At 43.0% G+C, this 23,453-nt stretch overlaps 1 pseudogene; it reads right to left on the reverse strand.

Annotated features, from left to right (window-relative positions):
- Positions 1-8,147: 8,147 nt before the first annotated feature.
- Positions 8,148-13,080, reverse strand: LOC143390481 (protein SET pseudogene; annotated as a pseudogene).
- Between the last annotated feature and the right edge of the window lie 10,373 nt (positions 13,081-23,453).

Here is a 23,453-nt window from a genome sequence, read left to right on the forward strand (position 1 = left end):
TGGATGCACAGTGGAGTAAAGACAGATGCAGGAGTGTGCTATGGAGGCGTGAGGTGACTGCCTCTGTGTGAGGAGCAGGTAAAGGGGTGTGGAAAATGGGAAGAACTCTGCAATAGAAACTGAGCCCCGTGGAGGATGAAGGAGAGTTAGTTCCAGCAATGCTGCAGGTAATGATAATGGTGAGCCAGAGGCACTGGAGAAGCCCTGCCTGCTGTTTTTGCAGTGCCTGTTTCTCCTGTGCCTGTTAAAGAGTGGTGTTTTGTGGAGTTTGGGTTATTACCTGTGGATTGCTCAGCCTGTTGACTGACTGGGGGAGGCTCTTTAGAGAAGGAGTTAGGAGGTGAGCCTTCTAGCAGCACCAATATGTTCCCAAAATATTGTGAAAACTCAAGAAGAGTGCAAAATGTCACTCATTACCCAGAAAAATTCCAGTATTCGCTGAATTTGTGACAGACACTATGAAGAAGTGGGATCTCTTTGTCCACCTCTTGAATTTGGATTGGCCTCCTGATTTGCAGTGGCCAATTCAGCATTAGTAAATGTGTCAGAAGCAAAGATTTGGGGCCTTGGGGCTGGCCCTCTCCTGCTGCAGACCACCATGTGAAAAAGCCTGAGCTAGTCAGCTGGAGTGTGAGCAACCACGTGGGGAGAACCAAGGGACCCCGGCTAAGAGCTGCCAACTTCCAGACATGCCAGGAAAGCTCAGCCAGGTCATCCAGCTGCCAGTGGCCACAGACACAGTGGGAGAGCCCAGAAGGGACCACCTGATTCACATCCTGTGAATCATGAGGTAAATAAAATGGCCATCCCTTAAGGCCACGGGTTCAGGAATAGTGTGCTATGCAGCAAAAGTGATCAGCATTCAGTCAAAGCAAGCTGCTGCCAGGTCTTATTCATTGGAGGGAAATAGATAGTTATCCCAAGAAAACAGTATCTGTAAATATTTGTAATATTAAAAAACAATGTTTACGTCAATTTGTTACTTTGTAAAGACTGAGTAAATAACAAACTTACTTTGTGAAATAAACTTGATCCTTTTCTGAAGATACTACAAAATCTACATCTTTCTATGATTTTAAGATTTCTCTATAGTTACATTAGTATGTATTTTCACTCTTAAAGTGGTTTTGTTGAGATATAATTCATATACCTTACAACTCACCAGTTCGAGTTGTATAATTCAGTGGTTTTTAGTGTATCCAAACAATTGTGCATATATTGCTGAAAATAATTTTAAAGAATTTAATCGGGCTGGGGATGTGGCTCAAGTGGTAGCGCGCTCGCCTGGCATGCATGCAGCCCGGGTTCAATCCTCAGCACCACATGCAAACAAAGATGTTGTGTCTGCCGAAAACAAACTAAAAAATAAATATTAAAAAATTCTCTTTCTCTCTCTCTCTCTCAAAAAAAAAAAAGAATTTAATCACCTCCAGAAGAACCATGTGCCCATTTGCTATCACTTATCACTTTCCCAACAAATCTCAACCGTAGGCACACTTCCCATCCCCCCACGCACCTCTCCTTTTTTCTTTGATTCCTGTGGCAACCACTAACTCAGTTTAGTTTCTGTTTCCATGGATTTGCCTAGTTTGAACATTTTATAAAAATAGAATCACATAGACCAGGTGCAGTGGCCCATCCCTGTAATCCCAGCTACTCAGGAGGCTGGGGTAGGAGGATCACAAGTTCAAGGCGGGCCTCAGCCACTTAGTGAGATCATCTTAAAAAACTGAAAGGGCCAGGGACACAGCTCAGTGGGTAGAACACTCCCCATAACTCGGTGGTAGAGCACTCCCGCGTTCAATCCCCACTAATGGGGGAAAAAACCCATATAATATGTGGTCTTTTGCAACTGGCTTCTTTCACTGAGCCTAATGTTTTAAAGATTAATCCATATTGTTTCATATGTTAGTACTTTATTCCTTTTTATTGCCAAATAATATTCTATTATACAAATATGCCTCATTTTATTTATCCATGTATTAGCTCATGGACATTTGGATAATGTCCACTCTTTGGATATTATTATGAATAGTGTTTCTTTGAAGATTAGTGCACAAGTTGTGTGTGAACATATTTTCAATTCTCTTGGGTATATGACTAGGATTGGAGTTGGTGGTTCATATGCTAACTCTGTGTTTAATCTTTTTGAAGAAATGCCAAGGTATTTTCCATAGCAGCTGTACCGTTTTGTGTTCTTACCAGCAAAGCATAAGCATTCCAATTTTTCCACGGTTTCACCAACATCTTCCTTTGTTTATTCTAGCCATTCTAATGAGTGCAAATCGCTCTCTCTCTGGTTTCAGTAGCATTTCTTTACTGGCTAATTATGTTGGGCATCTTTCCCTATGCCTATTGGCCATTATTTCCTTTGCACAAATATCTAATTAGATTCTTTGCCCATCTTTAAAAAACTGAGCTTTTAAATTATTATTATTGAGCTTAAGAGTTCTTTATGTATTCTGGATCTCAGGCAAGATATACATGATTAGCACATATTTTCAGGATGGAGTGGATTGTCTTCTCACCTTCTTAATGGTGTCTAGAAGCACAAAAGTTTTTAATGTTGAAGGAATACGTTGTCTGTTTTTTATGTTGTCACGTATATGTTTGGTGGCAAGGCCATGTGGAAAGGTAGATCTGTAAACTTGTAGGAGATCAGCATGGCAGAACCCCAATGTACATTCTCTTTGACCCAGTAATCCAGCTTTTATTTTTCTGACTGTATTTTTATTAACCTGTCTTCTTCAAACATTGATATTTATTGGCTCCAACTGCAGTTTCTTGAGATGAAGAAGTCGTCCTGATTTACATTTGTGTTTGTGTTGCTATGGATTTTGTGGTGATAAAGAATCAAGGAATATCTGATTTCACTTCTGCTCATCTAAAACTAGAAACTCCTTAAACACCCTCTTCATGGCAGTGAAATTTAATGCTGATTATTATCAATTCTGGTTAGAAAATCAAAGTAACAGGTGGCTTTGACAGTTCATCTTTTATAGTTGCTTTAATCAGAAAGATATACGTGTGCTGGATTAAGTTATATAGTGAACTTTTTTTTTTTTTTTTTTTTGGTACAGGGATGGAACCCATGGGCACTTTACCATTGAGCTATATCCTCAGCCCATTTTATTTCTATTTTTATTTTTTTATTTTGAGACAACATCTTGCTAAGTTTGCTCAGGGCCTCAATAAATTGCCAATGATGGCTTTGAAGTTGTGACCCTCCTGCCTCATCCTCCTGAGTCACTGGGATTATAGATGAGAGCCACTCCACTTGGCTGAATTAATTTTTTATAGATGAAGTGGATTTAAAAAGGAAACTAGTGTAAGTGAAGTAAGTCGATCCTAAAAATCTGATCCCAAAAAACCAAAGATGAATGTTTTCTTTGATATGAGGATGCTGACTCATAATGGCGATGGGGGGAGCATGGGAGGAATGGAGGAACTTCAGATAGGACAAAGCGGAGGGAGAGGAAGGGAAGAGGCATTGGGGTAGGTAGGAAATACGGTGGGATGACTTAGACATCATTACCCTAAGTACATGTTTGAAGACACGAATGGTTTGAAAATACCTGTGTACAAGCACTGACTTGAGAAATTGTGCTCTATATATGTAATATGAAATGAATTGCATTCTGCCATCATATAATACAAATCAGAATAAATAGATAATTTAATAATAATAAAAAAGGAAACAAGTGCATTCTTGACTTTCCTATTTGTATATGGTAATTTCTAAGGAGTGGTTATAAATGGGAATTTCCAGGGACTTTGAATGATGACTCACACTTTCAGTTGATGGACTTTCACTTTCACTGGTAATCCTTAAAAAGACTCCTTTGATCAAAACTTCAGTGGGCCACCTAGTTCTTTCAGACTAGGCCTGACCTTGGGCCTCCTTCTCTGTCCTTGTGGAATTCAGCTTGAACAAGAATCTTGCTAACTCAGTTCAACCAGGACCCCTTTCCCTGATGTTTCCTCTTATTAATTTTTCATCCACCTTCTCCATGATTATAAGTCCTCACTTGTCCTAGTTGGAGTCAGAGTGGAAGCCAGTCTCTCTCCCTGGGTGCAGTGGTCCCTGTGCCCTTTGCCATGGCTCTCTTGTATAAGGTCCCCTGCTATCTGTAGCAAGTGTTGTGAGTGATATTTTTCTTTATTGCCCCATTTGGAGTCACAATCATGTTATTCAGCATTTTTGCTGGACAAGTAGAACATGGAAACCACAGAGAGACCAAGTAAATGGTGAGGATGATTTGTTCCCACCTGACTGGGAGTCCAGGACTTTACTTATTCTAGAAGATGGCACAAGCTGAAGAAGTTATGAAAAGATTGGATAAGAAGATACTCTGATCCCCAGGGATCGTATGCTAGGAGGCTATATCTCGGGGAAGATCATAGTGATTTTAAGAAGGGGATTGGCCAGCTCACTTGGGACTCAAGTAGAAGCCTCTGGAAGCGGAGTGGTCCTCAAGTTCTGTGTGCTGGTTGGCATCTCTGACATATCTGGTCCCCGATTTTTAACCCAGGTACCTGAGTACATCTGCCTCAATGGCTGGGTAGGTCAAGCTTTTGCTCTGGAAAGACATGGAAGTAAGGACAGAGATGACAAAATAAATAAAACCATGCTGTTAACAGTATTAAGTTAAATCCAGTGTTTTATTAACACTTTAACATGAAAAAGAAATTGACATAGAATATTAGTCTTGTGGTTTTAAGAAAGGGTGAATGGGAACTAAGCAGATCATGGAAACAAGAAAGTGAATAATCATTGCTAGACTCACCCTTTGAAAAACCTTTTTTGGAATGTTAGAATAATTAACTTTTTTTCTTTTTAATTTTAATTACAGGAAACAATTATAAACCATATATTATTCATGACAATTAAAAGATAAAAGGAGAAGCCTCTACTATCCCTGTCTTCCAAATGAAGCTTATTGCCTAAACTTCGTTAAGGATCCAAAGTTACTGGGCTCCAATGTCAGTGCTGCCCATTGCCCTACCAAAAATGGGGGAGACAGAAATTGCTGGAAGGAAACACTTTTATTCAAAGCATAAAACTTTGGGGGAATTTTAATGACATCTGTGAACTCTCTTTGGGCACACGGAAGGTGCTGACCTCACTGTCTTCTGGCTCTACTGTTTCTGGTGTCTGCTGACCATCTTATCAGGCCATGGCTGGCTTTCTTTCTGGCTCTTTTTAAGATTTTTACCTTTGGGGGTTGGGGTTGTGGCTCAGCGGTAGGGTGCTCATCTAGCATGTGCAAGGCACTGGGTTCGATCCTCAGCGCCACAAAAAGATGAATAAAATAAAGGCATTGTGTCCAACTACAACTAATTTTTTTTTTTAAATTTCTACCTTTGTCCTTGGTTTTCAGAGGTCCTACTATGATGCACTTGTATGAGTGACTTTGTATTCACTCTGCTTAGGAGTCGTAGAACTTACTGAATCTGTGAATTGATGACTTTCATCAGTTTTAGGGAACTTGTGTTCTTGGACACGATCTCTTCAAATATGCTTCAGCCCCACTCTCTTTCTCCAGGAAATTAATTATACAAGTGTAGCAGACCTATTCACTGTGCTGCGCCCCATGTCTCTCTAATGCTTATTTCTGTATTTTCCATTCTTTCTGTGCTTCAGTTCAGATGTTTTCTATTGATTTGTGTGCAGTTCTAACCCTGTCTTTAGTTTGTGTCTAATCCATAGAGTTCATAACTTTGTTTATCATACTTTTCAGTTCTAGAGTTTCCACTGAATATATTTTTTATATATTTTATACTCAAGTAAAGTTCTCCATATTTTCCCTGCTTTCTTTAATATGTCAATCACAATTATTTCAAAGTCATATAATTTCAATATCTAGGTATCTGTGGGTTTGTCTTTTTGTTTTGCTTTATTTTTCACGTACCTAGTAATTTTTCTGAGATGCCAAATGCAGCTTCTAAAATTTTAAGGCATCCAATGTTATGACCATCCTGGGAGTGTTCCCCTTTTCCAGTGCCCTGATCCAGTCAAGGACTCTGTGAGTCAAGGCAGGGTTGAGGGCTCCAGTTTCTAATGGGGAGTCCCCTCCCCAGAACTCCAGAACATCTCAAACCTGATCTCAGTTAGGCAAGTCCACTGGAACCTTCCACGGCTCCTCAGAGGCTTCATACTTAGGTTTCAGTTGCTTGTCCCACACAAGCTTAGGATTCAGCAGACTGTCCTTGGAATTCCCCCTTGGTCTCCACCAGGAGCCCTGCTGGTTTTCTGTCCCTGGCCGTGGCCCTCTGTGGGATCAAAATCTGGATTTTCAGCCTCATGTGCCTGTCCAGACTTGGCCAGTACCCAGAGGGTACCCGCAGCTGCAGATATCAGCTGTCTCAGGCTCTGGGCTCCGTGCTCTCAGCAGCTCTCCACTGCCTCTGGCTCTTCTAATTGTTAGTGAGAAGCTCTGTCCGCTGCAACCTGATGCACCACACCCCAGAGGGAATGTTTAGTTTATTGATGGACTCATGTGTAAACCAAAAGATAAAACTGAAGTCAGTTTTTTTTGCTTCTCAGAGAAATATGGGGAAGCTCTTACCAGAAAAGAGTCTTTGTCTTCCCTCCACCTTGGGCAAGTATTTGATATCTCCTCTTCAAAAGACAAAATTACAAGACTAGTTTAAAGGTCTAATTGGCTTTTATTAGTGATTCATGAATTTAGATGGCATCTTCTCTAAAAATCTGATTAAAGACACCCTTGGAGGCTGAGGCAGAGGAGGTGGGCTTTATAGACTGGAAAGGGCTGAAGATAGCAGCAACAGGAAACAAAAAGCAGATTTATTCTTTCCAAATGGCTTTCCTTGTAGGGTTAAAATACAGGGGACTTCCTGATCATGCTAGCCAAATCCTGTTCATGGTCAATTTGGGGTCAGCCTTCTCATTTCTTAGAAAATCAGATAAACAACTTAGTGTCAGTTTCGTGGCCTGGAATTTCATCATGAATGATTCCATTTCACCCTGGTGCCTTGGGATCTAGAGCAGGCACTCAGTCCTTGTGAATTTTAACTCAACACCCAGCAGCACCCACGTAACCAAATCATCTTCAACTAGTCTCAACCAATTAAGACAGTGACCAGGTTTGTTTAGCAGAAATCATCACTTCAGAAAATAGGCACATGTCTTTCCTTTGGAAGGGCTGACATTACTGCTCAAGGGAAAGTTCACCTCTCCTTCCCTCTGCAGGAAGACTTTGTGCTTTGGTGGGAAGCCGTGCCCTGTCCCCCAAATGCCATCACACCTGGTGTCAAATCAGACCCTCCTTTCATACAAGAACTCTTCCACATCCCTGCAACCAATGTTACCTAACTAATGGCAGAATTGTTGCCTATAAGCTGGGTGCACGCCTGTGATCTCAGCAGCTCAGGAGACTGAGGCAGGAGAATCACCAGTTGAAAGTCAGCCTCAGCAACTTAGCAAGGTCCCAAGCAACTCAGAGAGACCCTGTCTCTAAATAAATACCATAAAGGGCTGGGGATGTCAGTCAGTTGTTAAATGTCCCTTGGTACCAAAAGTTATATATCTATATCTATAGATAGATAGATAGATAAAAATAGTGATAGACCTCAATGGATCAGAGATGCTTTATCATGCAATGGAGGGACACACTTTCAAGGAGAAAATGGTGACAGGCTACAGCAAGGGCTAGATAGGAAAAATTTGAGGAAGGCAGGGGGGTTAAGGGAATAGTTGTAGGTAAGGGAAGTTCCCTGGGCCTGTAGTTCTCCTTTTATCCCTGGGGGTTGTTATTTCCCACATCCTTCAAAGGGTGTGGATAGAGATCCCAGGGCTTAGTACTGGGGACAGCCAGTTCAGCTCTAGGTGGGGGCCAGGTGTGAGTCCCTTCTGGGCTCTCTCCATTTTCCCTTCCTGCCTTCCCTCTGGCTGAGGCCTGGGCTTCTACTTTATCCCACTACAATGACAAAGCTCCAGTTGGCCACAGACCTCTGCTTACACACATGGCAGGCCTGTGCGGAGGGGAAGAGTTGTGGATAAGGGAAGTTCCCTGCAATCTATTTTCTACCGCCTTCATTCTAGACTCTGAAAGTAGTATAATGAGCTGGGGCAATGTCATCATATCTAGCTACTTCCTTCTGAAGGGGAAGGAGTAGGGGATCCCCTATCTGAGATATGGAAGAGAACACAGAGGCGAGGGAGGGTTCCCATAAGTTTCCTGTAGTTGAAGCCTGAGACACAGGGGTGTAGAGGGAGGGGATGTAGAGGGAGGGAAACTTGAGGTCATCTTGGGTGATTTCCTCCTTGTGGGGCTCAGGATGTTCAAGTTTCAAGTGCAGGAGGAGAATAGCTTTGATGTGTTCTTGGGAGGCCTCTGAACCTAAACAGGTCACCCTGTCAAGAAGCTGTTTCTGTATAAAGTTAAGAATATAGGGAAGAAAGGTTGTTATGAAAAAGATGAAAGTTAAGGGGGACATGAGGGAAGGAACCAGGAAGTCCATCATTTTAGATCCCCCAGTAGGACCACCAGGTACCAGGTAGGTCTCTTCTCCAATCAGTCCTGTAGTTGTTTAACCTTATCCCTTACCAGTCCTGATTGATTGATATAGAAGCAACATTCTTCCCCCTAGGAAGAGGCAGAGGTTACCTTGTTCAGCAGAAGGCGATCCTACTGCTCCTGCGCCAGAGATATCCAGGTGGATATCTGAAGCCCTATGAGTAAGGGAATAAACTGAAGGCTCTCTTGTGTCTGGTGTGCACCATTATCAGGATAGGCAAACTTTGGTTGTTGGGTAAAACATCAATTTGAGAAGTAGGGAAGGCCAAGGTACAGAGGCCAGTCTGATTTTTGGTAGACAGTGTTAAATATGAGCCTCACAAAGGAAAAATACCTCAGAATTTGAGGGGCACCAGGGCTGTGGGGCTGACAAGGGTACATCTTAATTTCCATTAAAAGAACTATTGTATTTTCTTTTAAATGCCAGAGTATGGCTGTATTTTGGTTATAACTGTTTTTAAGACCAGGCTGGTCAAATTGACCTTGTTCCTGGCTATTGTTAAGAGTCAGCTAAGTTCCCTCAGGGCGTCACTCTTGGGAACTTGAAAGTAGCCTCTTAGATCCTTTGGTGCCATTTTCCAGGATGGGTCAGCGTCTCCTTGACCATGTTGCCTCCCTTTGGAAGCATCAGGGACATCTTCCTCTTCCACAAACTTTTCTTTGTAGCATGTGCACCGTTTCAACTTTCTGTTTTCTAGGGCCTCAGTGATCCCCAGATGGAGGTGATGTGGCCCAGAGTTGCAAAGGCCTTAGAGAAGTCCCCTTGTTCCCTGAGTTTCAGCTGACTCAGATCTACCATGCGGCCAGCGCAATGGTTTCATTAATGAGGTTCTTGGCATAAAAGTTAGCTAGTGAGATCGAAATAAACACACAGACTCAGTTACCTTTTTCTATGACCAGGTCCGAGAAGGCTCCCCTCTCTGGTTCCCTCTACTAACCGCCCGGCAGGGCAGCAAGGATTACTCAGGGCTAGCAGGAGAGAGAGAGAGAGAGAGAGAGAGCACGCCAGGGAGTAGCCTTTTATTGGGGAGCAAGAAACTCAGGGGATAATTCCATCCAATGAAGGTCGAGGGGGGGGCCGCACTCCAAGGTCAGGGTCAGTGATTGGGCCTCCGGGGTCAGTGGTCAGTTACACCCCCACACGGACAGGTTCTCTCATCAGGAGAGGGCCGGGAAAGCTCCGACACAGCCAGAGCGCCTCAGACCCTAACCTGGAGTCACCCAGTCACGTGTGAGAATGGCTCCCGACACTCAGAGGGTAAGAGCCAAATATTGGCTATTTTCTTTCTTGGCCCTTTTACTTTCTTACTTTTAGTTTCCATGTTTTGGTCTTAAACATCCAACAAGCCAGTTTCACCAGTCTTAAAGTAAAAGTACTGGATTTTAACTTTAATGTCTATAACTTTATGGTTATTTACAGCTTCTATTTAATTGGAGTCAGTATTAGTACTGGATTTAGCCATACATCATCCTGGAGGTGATGGCCTATTAACTCAAATCAGCTCAGGTTGTTATATTAGAAGTTGTACTTCTGTAGGGCACCAACAGACAACAGTTAAAGTTTGCAAGGAAAATACAAAATGAAATTGACAAGAACAAAAACATGTTGAGTTTGTATAATAGTTATAAACCAAGAAACATAATTTTATAGTCCCAAACCTTACTTTAAACTTTAGTTTGAAGAATACCAGCTTGGTAAAAGTTCTCTTTTAAACCTTATATGTTAAAGACTTATATACTTTGAAAATATCACAAAGAAGCTATTAACAGTCCCATGATTGCACTGATGTTCTTATATTAATCAAGTTTAGCTTTTAAATAAAAGTTTAGACTCTGTAAGGTAGTGTAATACTCTAAAATAACAGTTGTTGTTTAACCAGAATTGTACAAACCCTAATTCCTTCAAGACTAGTTTTTCTAAAGAATAAAACTTAAGAGAAACAAGAGATTATCTTGATAGATAAGAGTAGATTAATGTTTAAAGAAAGCTTTGTTATTTCAACCCATAGAGGATTAAACTTTTTTATATTTTATATTTATATTTAATATTTGACCCAGGAGAAAACCTTGAATAACTTTAACTGATTGTGCTATTTATATACAATCAACTTAGTTACACACAAACTCTTTGACATTTTCCCTCCACAAACCTACTTAGACATTCTATAACTTTTTACTTTACCACACAAAGACTTTCACATCCAGAATTTTTTCTTCTATTTTCCATATTAAAATATATTTCTGTACCTAGAATCTTTTTATATCTCTTTCCTAGCTGTTGATTCTTTTTCATAATTTACATTATGAAACAACCCTTATAAAATTTCTGAGTTTAGACAAATTTTTCCACTTTAATAAGATGAAACATTTTTATGTTTTTATGGTATTTTAATTGAAACCCAACTGAAAACTCTCATACTCTTTGTACATAAATTACACCTGATAGAATCTTTTGTGTGTGTGTTTGTGTGTACACATTTAGTTTTTTTTAATTGTAACAAAGCAACTTGTACACTTTTAATGTTTAAAACTGAGCATCATCTTTCCTTTACAGTGAAAAAAAAAGAAAATTTAAAAATAAACAAAATTACAATAGGGAAAGACAATTCTTGGGCTGGGGATATAGCTCAGTTGGTAGAGTGCTTGCCTCACACGCACAAGGCCCTGGTTTCAATCCCTAGCACCACCAAAAAAAAAAAAAAAAAAAAAAAGAGAGAGAGAGAGAGAGAAGGTCAATTCCAAATAAGATCCCAGAAGTTCTGCTGGTTTTCCCATTGAGTGGCAGGGCTCAAGTCATCATTAGGAGAGGATTTTATTTTAAAAGTGTCATCTTAAACAGGAAGTATGTCCATTAAACATCACAATTAAACATGCCAAAGAAGAAGCCATATTGTCACAAAGCCCACTTATCCCATCAAAACATCTCAAACCCACCCTTTGCTAAACTTTAACCAATATTTTTAAGTGTTTTTAAATTTTTAAAATAATTTTTAGTATTTTTAAAAACAATTTTTAAATTTTAAATTTATTAAAAATAATAAATTTTAATTTTTATTCATTTATTTCATATGCAGTGCTGAGAATTGAACCCAGTGCTTCACACATGTGAGGCAAGCACTCTACCACTGAGCCACAAACCCAGCCCCAAGTTTTTTTTTTAAACAAAAAAGTAGAAGATACATGTTGTTGAATGCTAACTGTCCATATTCACATAGAGACACAGTGTAATCTCTGAGCCCACTATACAGAGAAAGGAGGGAAAAGCTAGCATTCTCTGCACTCCACAGGGCCCAGCCCCTCCAGCTTCCAGCACAGAAGGGGCAGAAGGGCTTCTTTCCCACAGAGCTCGGTGCTGTGGATTCCAGACAGGCTTTTGTTTTGAGACAGGAAGGGATAAAAATGAATTTAGAACAGAAGGGTGTAGAGATTCTTTTCCCATTGTACTTTGCTCAAGGTATTTCCCCCCAAAGAAGCTGAGAAACATGGTTTGAGAAAAGACCTCAAGAACAGGGCGACTGAGCACAAGGTGGGAGGGGAGGAAAAGGCTGCAACTTGCCCCCAGGGACTGAATTTTAAAAAAGCAAGAAAGAAAAAAGGTTGGAATCCATCAATGTTCCATGGGTCATCTTCTCCTTCCTCCTCCTCTCCTTCCTCCCCTTCATCATCATCTTCATCTTCCTCACCTTCATCCTCATTCCCTTCTGCATCAATGTCTTCTACTCCGGCTTTATCACCATCATCTTCTTCTTTTTCTTTTTCTCCTCCCCCTTCTTCATCATCCATATCAGGAACCAAGTAGTGCTGCAATGGATTTGGCCAAGTGTCACCTCTGGTCACCTCTCCTAACTCGTCTGCACCTGCCTCAGAGTGGTCAGGCAAAGCAGCTCTCTGGTTCTTCATGTCGCCTCTTCCTCATGGCCTGATTCTGCATTTGGCTTGAAGATCTCACCAAATCCTTTCCAGATTTCCACTTAATTTCAGTGGACTTTGAAGATGGATCACCACTCTCTTTCAGATGAAATTCTTTGGAGAGAACTTTATTTTTGAAGTAAGGATTTTCATAAAAATAAAAATCTGTTCTGTAACCTGATTTGATATCTTCAAATCTGTCACTCACCTCTGGTCAAATAATGCAGTGCCTCTTCATCTTCCTCCCCAAGCAGTGCAGAGACTTGTGGATGGTGGATAAATGTTGTCACCCCCAAATCTGTGATTTTTATGACTTCTTCTGAAAAAAAAAAAAATGGTTGGCAGAGTTTGTTATGTTTCTGTTCTACTTTCAGTATCACCTCACTGGCTTGTTGGTTAAGTCTGTCTATTTCATCAATAAGTTCAATTGCTGCTTCTTGTTCTTTTTCACCCTTCCACAAGCCCAGAGAGGCTGATGAATCTACCTGCCTTGAGGCAGGGGGCAATTTGGGTTTCTACATTTGAGACTGGAGTGAAGATCGGTGTTTGGGGGCCCGTCCTGTGAGGGGAGTCAAGAAGCAGGCCCCTAGGTCTCGCAGCTCACCCGGGAGAAGTGCAGAGCTAGAATCATGACCCTCAGTAATCTTGTTTCAGTAAAGACATAGATACAAAGCAATCTAAAACCTTTTTCCATTTATCAATCTATAAAAACACATTTAATGTTTAAATATATTACCTTATGGAATTTGAGAAGTTAAGAGTACTTGATTTTATATGTAGCATTTATCTATATACCAAATTTGATACCATGTACATGACATATTGGCACAAGCACACATGTAGACACAACAATACAGTACGCAGGTGTGCACACATACACAAAACAGACAGGAGACAGAGATCTTGTATCCATTGTAAGAGGAAATTTTCCTAACGTATTTGAGAGCTAATCCTTAAAAATTGGCCCCTGAACAATGACAAAACAATGTAAAAACCTCTGTAGTTAGATAAAATAAGACTGATCAGGAAAATATTTTAATCTAGGCACACAAGATCCAATGTGAATTCATCATAAAACCATGAGCTTGAAAATATAGAATTAAAAAAATTCTAAGAAAAAATGAAGAGTTCTAAAAAAATGACATGGTCATTGATCACTCTAGTAAAGGAGCATATAAAACATATTTATTAGAGTTTACTTTTTGGCTAAAATTAGAGTGAAAGAATGAGACAGCACTAAAATCCTTAGGTAAAGAAGACTTGATCATTCCATTTTCCCTCCCTATGCTATAGTGGATATTGTTAAGAAAGCAGGGTGGCAAGATAACCAGCCACAGGAGGCTTGGATTTAAAAGTGACACACTCTTTTCTTCAGTCCCAAATCAGTTCTCTGCAAGCCCTGCAAGCCTCTGCAATTTACATTTCAATGCAAGCCTTGGACAGAGAGTGATCTGGCAGAAGGTAAGTGAGGGAAGGTGCTCTTCTGAGCTTGAGAGGCAAAACCTCATTCATTGGGCATTTTAACCATATTTTTTTCCTTTATAAAGTCAGCCTCTTAAGGTGTGGTCCTGTAGTTTATGTTTCCTCCAGAGACCAGTTTTTTTCCCCAGTTGATAAGAAAGCCAGGTTGGATGCAGAATATTATTAGGCATCTCCTTTATCTCAACGGTGATTAAGCCATCCCCTACTATTACTTTTGATGACAAGTGAAGGAGAACAGAACATGGGTACCTGTGCCAAGAAAACTGACTCTTTGACTATGGGACAGCTCCCCAATCCCGGGGCCTCTAGGGGTCAGCAGTTTCTTCCTTTCCTTCCATGACCTCTGTCTGGGGCCTCACTCAGAATGGAGGATACTAAATAACTTCTTCTTCTTTTTTTTTTTTTTTTTTTTGGACCAGGGATTTAACTCATGGGAACTCAAACACTGAGCTACATCCCCAGCCCTATTTTGTATTTTATTTAGAGACAGGGTCTCACTGAGTTGCTTAGTGCCTCCCTACTGCTGAGGCTGGCTTTGAACTTGTAATCCTCCTGACTCAGCCTCCTGAGCCACTGGGATTATAGGTATGTGCCCCTAGGCCTGGCACTAATTAACTTCTTGATAACTATTTTAATTTAAGGGAGGACATTTGCCAGCTAGTTGTGCCCTTAAAATTACATTTTCCCTTTGTCCTTTGGGTGCTCGTACTCACAAGACCATGATTTCATATTATTCTCCTCGATTTGAAGTGGGAGGCAGGCCTGTTAGTGCTCTGGGTGATATCCCCACTAGAGAAAATAAATAATTTGTATTCCTGAACTAGGACAGATGAGCAGTAGTTTTACTCTAACTGAGACAGATTTTTCTGTTGTTTTTTTCCTTGCCAGGTGAGGAGTTTGGGGTATGGAGAAGGCCAGCATGGAGGAGATCAGCTTGTCAAATATGGGCATGTTCACTGGGGTCAAGGTGGAAGTGAGAATATAGTGAACATCTGCCCAAGTAAGGTGATAGGCCTGAGCCAGACATATGAATTCCTTCCTAAACTTAGTAGAATTTTCAGAAAATGAGCCAAATCTGTCCTCAATTTTGAAATATCTGTTCATAGAAAAGGGAACATGGACTCCACAGTCTCGGCTACTTTCCAAAGGGGAAACATGCTTTGGAAGAAGAGTTTCAGGCCATGTGGTGGGAGGCGGAGGTATGGTGGATGGGGAGTGGGGATTCAGGGTTGGGGAGGGGGCTGAGATGAGGGGGCAGAAGGCCCCTTGGTTTTGTAAGGTGGGGGTTCATCTGCTATTTCGAAGGCAATAAATGAGGAGGAGGGATAGGGGTCAGGACTTGATCTAGGGGGTTTAAGGAAATGGGAGTCAGCAAGAATTAATTGTAGAGCAGAGCCAGGTTGGCATAATGAGGGCTTTGAGCAGAGGTAAAAGCAAGCTTGGAGGTAAGGAACCTCAGGCCATTTGCCATTTCGTTGGAGGAACTGTCCAAGTCTTGGAGGATTTGGGGGTCAGAGATTCCATATTCTGAATTTGGGCTATCGACTTAGGTGATCTAATTTAGACTGTGGCCAGATCTGTGTAAAAAATTTTTAATGAGACAACCTAAGGGGGATCCCCTAGGATGACTGTTTGCCCCCATGTGGGAACAGCTTGGCCAGGGTAGGGGCTACATCGACATGTCCCTTGATGACGCCTGTCCTGGACAGAGTTCCACTGGAGAATGAGAGGGCGTGCCCTCCTGAATTCCCATTGGTGGAGGACTCCCTCAGGTCCAGATGGGCCAGAAGGCCAGGGTCTTGGGCAGGGCACCTCTGAAGGGAGACTAGAAGGGATGTGACCGCCCTGAAGAATGAGAAGGGTGGTGTTGCATACGGGAACAAAATGGCGGAAGGCAGCCTCTGATCCGGAGGTCTGAATCCAGAGGGAAGGAAGGAACTGGAGCAGACAGGGTCAGAGGGAGGATGCCTCCAGCACCACAAAGGACCCGATATGGGTCCTCGCTCTATCTACGTGGCAGCCAGGCAGCAAAGATCTACTCCAGGACTGGGGTTGATTTCAGGTTGTGTACTGGCCACGTTGGGCTATAGTGGACGTGGAGAGCATGACGGTCCTCCTTCTTTGAGTATATTGTAGAAGGGGTGGGGGCAGACCCTCTGGGAATTCAGCCATGCTAATCGTGGCTTGGGGCTTCCCCGGCCTCAGAGAGCCACAGAACTGCTGGATGATCAACGGTCACTTTCCAGGTCTCATCGGCCATTTCAACGTGACTGTCATTAACCTTTGAGTATAAGATGGAGAGAGAGAGAGAGAAGTAGGAGAGAAATATGAAAAAGTGGTAGAGGTTTGTTAGGACGGGAGGGGTTAAGAGCCCTGAACTCCCAGGTTTGGCATTAAATGAAAACAAATGAGGGAGAAAACAGAAAGAGAAAGAAATGGAGACAGACCTCAAGGGATCCGTGATGCTAATTAAACAATGGAGGGGCACATTTTCAAGGAGAAAATGGCGCTGGGCTACAACAAGGGTCTGGGTTTTATAGGGTCTATCAGGGCCAGGTCATAGGAGGAACTCTGTCAGTTGCTGGTGGTGGGCTCATTAGGGCAGGGGCAGGAGGTGGCAGGGGAACAGTTGTAGGTAAGGGAAGTTCCCTGGGCCTGTAGTTCTCCTTTTTTCCCTGGGGGTTGTATTTCCCACGTCCTTCAAGGGGTGTGGATAGAGATCCTGAGACTCAGTACTGGGGACAGCAGTTCCGCTCTAGGTGGGGGCCAGGTGTGAGTCCCTTCTGGGCTCTCCCCAGTTTCCCTTCCTGCCTTCCCTCTGGCTGAGGCCTGGGCTTCTACTTTGTCCCTCTGCAATGACAAAGCTCCAGTTGGCCACATGCAGGAGGGCGGGAGGGAACAGTTGTGGGAAGGGAGGTTCCCTGCAGCTTCTTTTCCACAGCCTTCAGCCTACAAATGTGCAGATTCTGCCCTTTTAGGTAGAGACCAGAGGTCTCTCTGCCACCCCTGGAAAAGCCACTTTCACCATTTCGTGTCTTTCTTTTCCACTTCCCTTGACTCCAGATCCTGTTTTCCTCATGAGTTGAATACAAGCTTTAACACAAGTTCACTTTTACATCAGAATGAGAATCAAGATTTTACTTTTCTCCCAGAACTTTACCATGATGGTTAATCTTGGGTGTCAACTTGAGTAGACTGGGACACGCCCAGACGGCTGGGAAGCGGTTTCTGGGTGCGGCTGGAGCGGGTTTCCAGAGAAGCATGGAGTGTGCGTTGATGGACCGTGTGGGGCGGAGCTGCCCTAGTGTGGGCAGGTGCCATCCCACCAGCTGGGTGCCCAGTGGGAAAGTGAGAAGGCGGAAGTCAGGCACCTCACTCTGCTCTGTTGCTGTAGCTGAATATCACAGACTTGCTGATTTAGAAAGAATAAACTCTGGGGTGGAGGTTCAAGGTTGAGGGGTCACATCTGGCGGGAGCCTTCATGCTGACAAGGACTGTGCAGAGTCCTGAGAAGGCTCAGGGTTCGTGGGGTGAGATAGAGCAAGCATGCCAGGTCAGATGCCACCATGAGGGGCCTGAGGCCTCAGCTAATCCTGATCACCTTCCTAAGGCCCCAGCTCCAAACTCTGTTACCAAGTGTCTGAGTTTTAGTGGGGACGAACACCCAGGTCATAGCCTGAGGGACTCTTGCTCTCACTCTCCCTTTCAGAGCAGGAGGGGTGCTCTGCTCCTGCCCTTGGGCATCACAACTACAGGTTCTTCAGCTTTGAGTTCTGGAACCGGGCCGGTGCCGCCCTGGGGCTCAGGCCTTTGGCCCCAAACGGGGCTGCAGTGTCACTTCCCTGACTCGGACTCCTCTGGACTCCACCGTTGGGTGGTTCTCCACCGTTCAGCTGGCAGAGGGCCTGCCCACCCATCCTGGCACAGGCCAGCCTCCGTCATCAAGTGAACCAATTCCTCCTAGAACCCCTCCTCACATGCTCCGCTGGCCGTCTCTCTGGGGAACCCTGATACGCTTATCTTTTCAGGCTTCCACGTCTTAGACAAAAGCTGGCCGCTGCATCTCCAGCGTTGTGTTTGTGGTCCAGACAAGACGGGGCAAGAACAAAGAAGGGAAAACAAGTCTGGCAAACAAGTCTGTCCATCTTCATCAGAAAAATAATGGCTTGTCTAGAAGCCCCACCCCTTCAACTTCCTCCCACATCTGACTGCCCAGAAAAATGCCGGGGAGCCACTCCTGGTTGCAAGAGACCTTGGGAAATCATTTCCCACCCCCTAAAGCAAAACAAAGCGACCCCTGGTGATCTTACCCCCCCCCCCATAAGGATCTTACCCCCTGACAGAACAGGCAACCAGTAGCACCTGGGTCAACCAGAAGTCACTGAGGTGCCGCTGTAGCCCATGATCTCTCGCTATGTCCCCTTCTTTCCCCCTCCGCATCCTGCCTCCTCCCCCAGTCATGCCTATTTGTCTTGAAGGCACTGACCACTGAACTGCTGGAGCCACTAGACTTCACCCTGACGTGGCAGGTGCCTAGTGTGTCACCCACCAAGGAGTGGGTCTGAGAGGTGCATGTTAGTGTCAGAATCGCTGTCAGCATCATGGTCTTGTAGCCTCGGGTGAGAACTGGAGAGCAGCTTCCCCTGTCCACCAGCCAGCGCCCATCTCCCCTGCTGCACCAGGGGGAGCCTGGCTGAATAGCTTGGAGGATACTATCGGATGATTTTTTTCCTTATTTTTTCATTATTAAGACTTTTTTTTCTTTTCGGTGCTGGAAATGGAAACCAGGACCTTGCACGCATCAGACAAGGGCTCCGCCCCTGAGCTGAGTCTCAGCCCATGTTTTCAGATAATAAAATGAGAGAATGAATGTGCATCTCCCAGTGTTTCATTACCTCACCTAGAACCATTACGAGCATGTTAATGTGAAGCTTTCTGGAGTTTTCTAAAAAGAGTTCTTCTTAAATAATCATCATCCTAATGGGCAATTTTTTGATCCTCTTAAAAAATTAAGACATATTGTTTCTAAATATTACTTCATACCTCCATGAATAAAATTTCAACAGCTGCCTAATGTCTCACCAAGTGGACATATTATTGGCCATTTAAATTTTCATAGAATACAAACTTGCCTGCTGGAACAGAGACGCAGGACAATAAAGTGCTATGGTTTAGGTATGAGATGTCCCCCAGAAGCTCCTGTTATATCAGCTGTGACCTAATCAGTGTGTTAATGCACAGATAGGGATTAACTGAGTGGTAACTGTAGGCAGGTAGGCTGTGGCTGGAGGAGCGGGTCCTGAGCTGAGCCTAGTCTCTCTCTGCTTCTGGTGCCATGTCCTGAGCTGCATGCCTCCCCCACACTCTTCTGCCACGATGTTCTGCCTCACCTTGGGCCCCAAAGGATGGAGTTGGCCATCTATGGACTGAGACCTCTGAAACCATAGCCCCTGCAAAAACTTTTCCTCTTTTAAATGTTCTTGTTTGGGTCTTTTGATCACAGGGTAGAAAAAACTGACTAAAACAAAACTGGAGGTTTAAAATGATTTCTTTTTCTTTCTTTTTATTGGCCCTACTAGGGACTGCCAGGTCACAAGCACGTGAAGCAAGCTCTCTAGCACTGAGTTACATCCCCAGACTTCCTTTTATTTTGAGATAGTGTCCTGCTAAGTCGCTCTGGATGTCCTCAAACTAAGCTGGCAGAGGAGGAGGCACACGTGACCGCTGGAAGTCTCCGGAGAGCAGGATTGATGCTGGGCTAACCACACCCAACCAAGAGGAACAGCAAGAACTGGCCTTCAGCCAATCATCAAAAAGTATTGCTAATGGCTGTTGGTGAAGCTCAGTGTCAGAGCATGCACTTAGCATGTGCCTGGGTTCCACCCCAGGCACAGAGAAAAAGGAAAAAGAAAAAAATATGTATATACACAGGGTAACAGTGGATCATGATTTGACGTTTGACATGTAAGGGTGCAAAAAATTGTATGGCACTGCTGTAAAAAAGCTTCTGTTCCACCAGGCACAGTGGTGCACGCCTGTGATCCCAGCTCAGGAGGCTGAGGCAGGAGGATCGCGAGTTCAAAGCCAGCCTCAGCAAAAGCAAGGTGCTAAGCAACTCAGTGAGACCCTGTCTCTAACTAAAATGCAAAATAGGGATGTGGCTCAGAGGGTGGGTGCCCCTGAGTTCAGTCTGCCATACCCCCCCACCCAAATACCTTCTGTTCCCTTCAACTTATCTGTGTGAAAAAACACTTCTCACCACCACATCTGTAACAGTAACAAAAGGAGAAGCAGAACTGGTGTAATAATGCACCTTATTCCAGCACACAGACTCATAAAGTGATTGGAAAATAAAAACTTCATTCATCTCATTAAGAGCTGCATTACCAAAACAAAAAATAAACCCAAAGACACCCTGCAGGACCCATAAAAACTTACTATTACAATTATTTATTAAAATCTGTCACATATTTATATGATTTAATCAAATATATTACTAACATGGGATACTGTGTACTAATATACTAAATACTAATATGTTAACCAAATGTATTACTAATGTTACTAATAATGGCAGTGAAAATTCTAACCAAAGAAACTTTTCAGCATTTAGAAACCTCTGATCATAGGATATCATTTCCTTAAATTACAAATTATAACATTCACACAGGTATGTTATTTATTTATTTATTTTGGCAATGCTTGGTTGAACCCAGGAGTGCTCTACCACAGAGCTACATCCCCTAGTCCTTTTAATTTTATTCCTTTTGAGTCAGGGCCTCACTAAGTTGCTGAGGCTAGCCTTGAACTCATGATCCTCCTGCCTCAGCCTCCCAAGCCATTGGGATTATGTGCCATCAGGCCTGGCTTAGAAACATATTTTGTTGATAAAAGTATGATGGGGGTAATTCATAAGACTTTCAAATGTAATGTATATTAGGGTAAAATTTTATGAGGGAAGTAGATGGAAAGAGAGATTTATGAAAAAAAAAAGGGGGAGATGGTTAAAGAACTTAGATAGTTTTAAATGGTGGGAATTAAATTGCTATGCATCTAGATTTCACTGAACACATATCCAAGGGTAACAAAATAGTTATTTTTAAATATTAATATTTACACCAACCTTCCAGTTGCATTCTTTGTGGCTGTTTAAATTTGTGAGGAAAACTTTTAGGTGGGAAATTGAAAACTGTTGAGATACAAAGTTGCCCCAAACTCTGAACATGGTATTTCCACCACTTCCAGATCATTCTGACTTTAGGGCTCTCTCTGGTGGTGAGATTCAGAACTTGTGTTGGATCACAGCCCAAAAGAAGCATTAGTGGGATTTAATAGTTCCCAGTTCTGCAAGGCAAACCCTGCCCGGTGTCTCCTGGAACCTTTGCTGCATGACCTGAGCTGAGTAGGATTCGGCAGAGCCACCTCCATGGTGGCTTCCACAAGTCCAGAATCCAGAGGGGGGAGAGGACAGGACAGCTGGACATGGTGGTGCTGGTCTCTAATCCCAGGTTCCTGGGGGATGGGATGTGGCTGAGGCAGGGGGATCACAAGTTCAAGGCCAGCCTTGGCAACTTAGCAAGATCCTGTCTCAAAAGAAGGAATAAAAAGGGCTGGGGTATGTAGTTCCATGGTAGCGTACCCCGGGGTCCAATCCCCAGTACTAGAAAGAGAACAGGACACAGCAGTCTGAGCTAGACCCTTGCTGACCATTCATTAGTCTGATCAGTGTCTACTCAGCAGCTACTATGTGCTGGCATGAGCTCCGTGATCTGCTGCTAGGCTGCCACCCATGAGTAAAGCGTTCTGTAAAAAGCTTAAAGGAGTTCTTAAAAGAAGAATCAAGAGTAACTAATAATCACAGGAATTCACGCAAAAGCCCAAACGATCCACGCACATTTAAAAGATTCTCATGCCCCCTAGTAACGAAAGAGACACAAATTAACAATGATAAATCATTTGCCTGCTATTAACTTGGCATAGGTTTAATATCTGATAATATCCAAGGTTGACAGGGCTTGGGGGAACTGGGAAATACACATCTTCACACTCAGTTGGTGAGGTATAAAGTGTTGCCATAATCTTAAGTTAAGTGAAAACTATTTTCAAAACATTCAAGTTCCTGCTTTTAATTCCCCTCGGGGTACCTATTGTCAGGCCCCTGACCCTGGGCCTGCTGCTGATTGTCTGAGATTTCCCTCCCTTTAAATATTTAAATATTTATTTATTTATTAGTTGTAGTTGGACTCGATACCTTTATTTATTTGTTTGTTTGTTAATTAATTTATCTGTTTTATGTGGTGCTGAGGGTCGGACCCAGGGCCTTGCACGTGAGAAGCAAGTGCCCAACCCCTGAGCCACAATCCCAGCCTTAGATTCCCCCCTTTTTAAGATATATTTTTAGTTGTAGATGGACACAATACCTTTATCTTATTCATTTATTTTTATGTGGTGCTGAGGATGGAACCCAGTGCCCCACATGTGCTAAGGGAGCACTCTACCCCTGAGCCCCAGCCCCAGCCTGTTCAGTTCCTTTACACATTTGATTGTGCTATTTGGTTGTTGTTTTTAATGTTAACTTTTTTGAGTTCTTTACAGATCCTTGACCCACCCCTTATAATCTAGCAGAGGAGTCAGGAGATATATTTCCACATGTGCAACAAGTTGGGTGCAGTGGAGCCCACCTAACAATCCCAGCAACTCAGGAGGCTGAGACAGGAGGATGGCAAGTTCAAAGTCAGTCTCAGCAACTCAGCAAGACCTGGTCTCAAAATAAAAAAAAAAAAAAGAAAAAGAAAAAGAACTTGGGATGTAGCTCAATGGTAAAGGACCCCTGGATTCAATGTCTAGCACCAATGGGAAAACTGGAAATCCATCTGTAGCAGAATGAGGGTTAACCCCTCTCACCCTGCACAAAGCTCAACTCAAAGACCCTGCACCTACTGGAAGAAACGGTAGCCCCAAATCTCCCTCATGTCGGCATAGGAACTGACTGCCTCAACAGGCTCCTAAAGCACAAGAAGGAAAATCAGGAATGAGTAAATGGGACGGTATTGAGAAAAAAGCTGCTTCACAGCAAAGGAAACCGTCAAGACATGAAGACAGCCTCAGAGTGGGAGGAAATGTCTACCACCTGCACCTCAGACCATTCGTCTCCAGCACATATAAAGAACTCAAAAAATTAATATTAAAAAAAAACCAAATAACACAATCAAACGTGTAAAGGAACTCAACAGGCACTTCACAGAAGAAGAACTACAAATGATCAACAAATATATGAAAAAAAAATGTTCAACATCTCTAGCAATTAGAGAAATGCATATTAAAACTACACTGAGATTCCACCTCACTCCAGTCAGAATGGCAACTTTCAAGAATACAAGTAATAATAACTGTTGGCGAGGATTAGGGGGAAAGGCACACTCATACACTGCTGGTGGGACTGCAGACTCATGCAACCACTGTGGAAAGCAGTGTGGAGATTCCTCAGAAAACCTGGAGTGGAACCACCATTTGACCCAGTTA

Source organism: Callospermophilus lateralis, chromosome 1 (assembly GCF_048772815.1).
Source record: "Callospermophilus lateralis isolate mCalLat2 chromosome 1, mCalLat2.hap1, whole genome shotgun sequence".
NCBI classification, from domain to species: Eukaryota; Metazoa; Chordata; class Mammalia; order Rodentia; family Sciuridae; genus Callospermophilus; species Callospermophilus lateralis.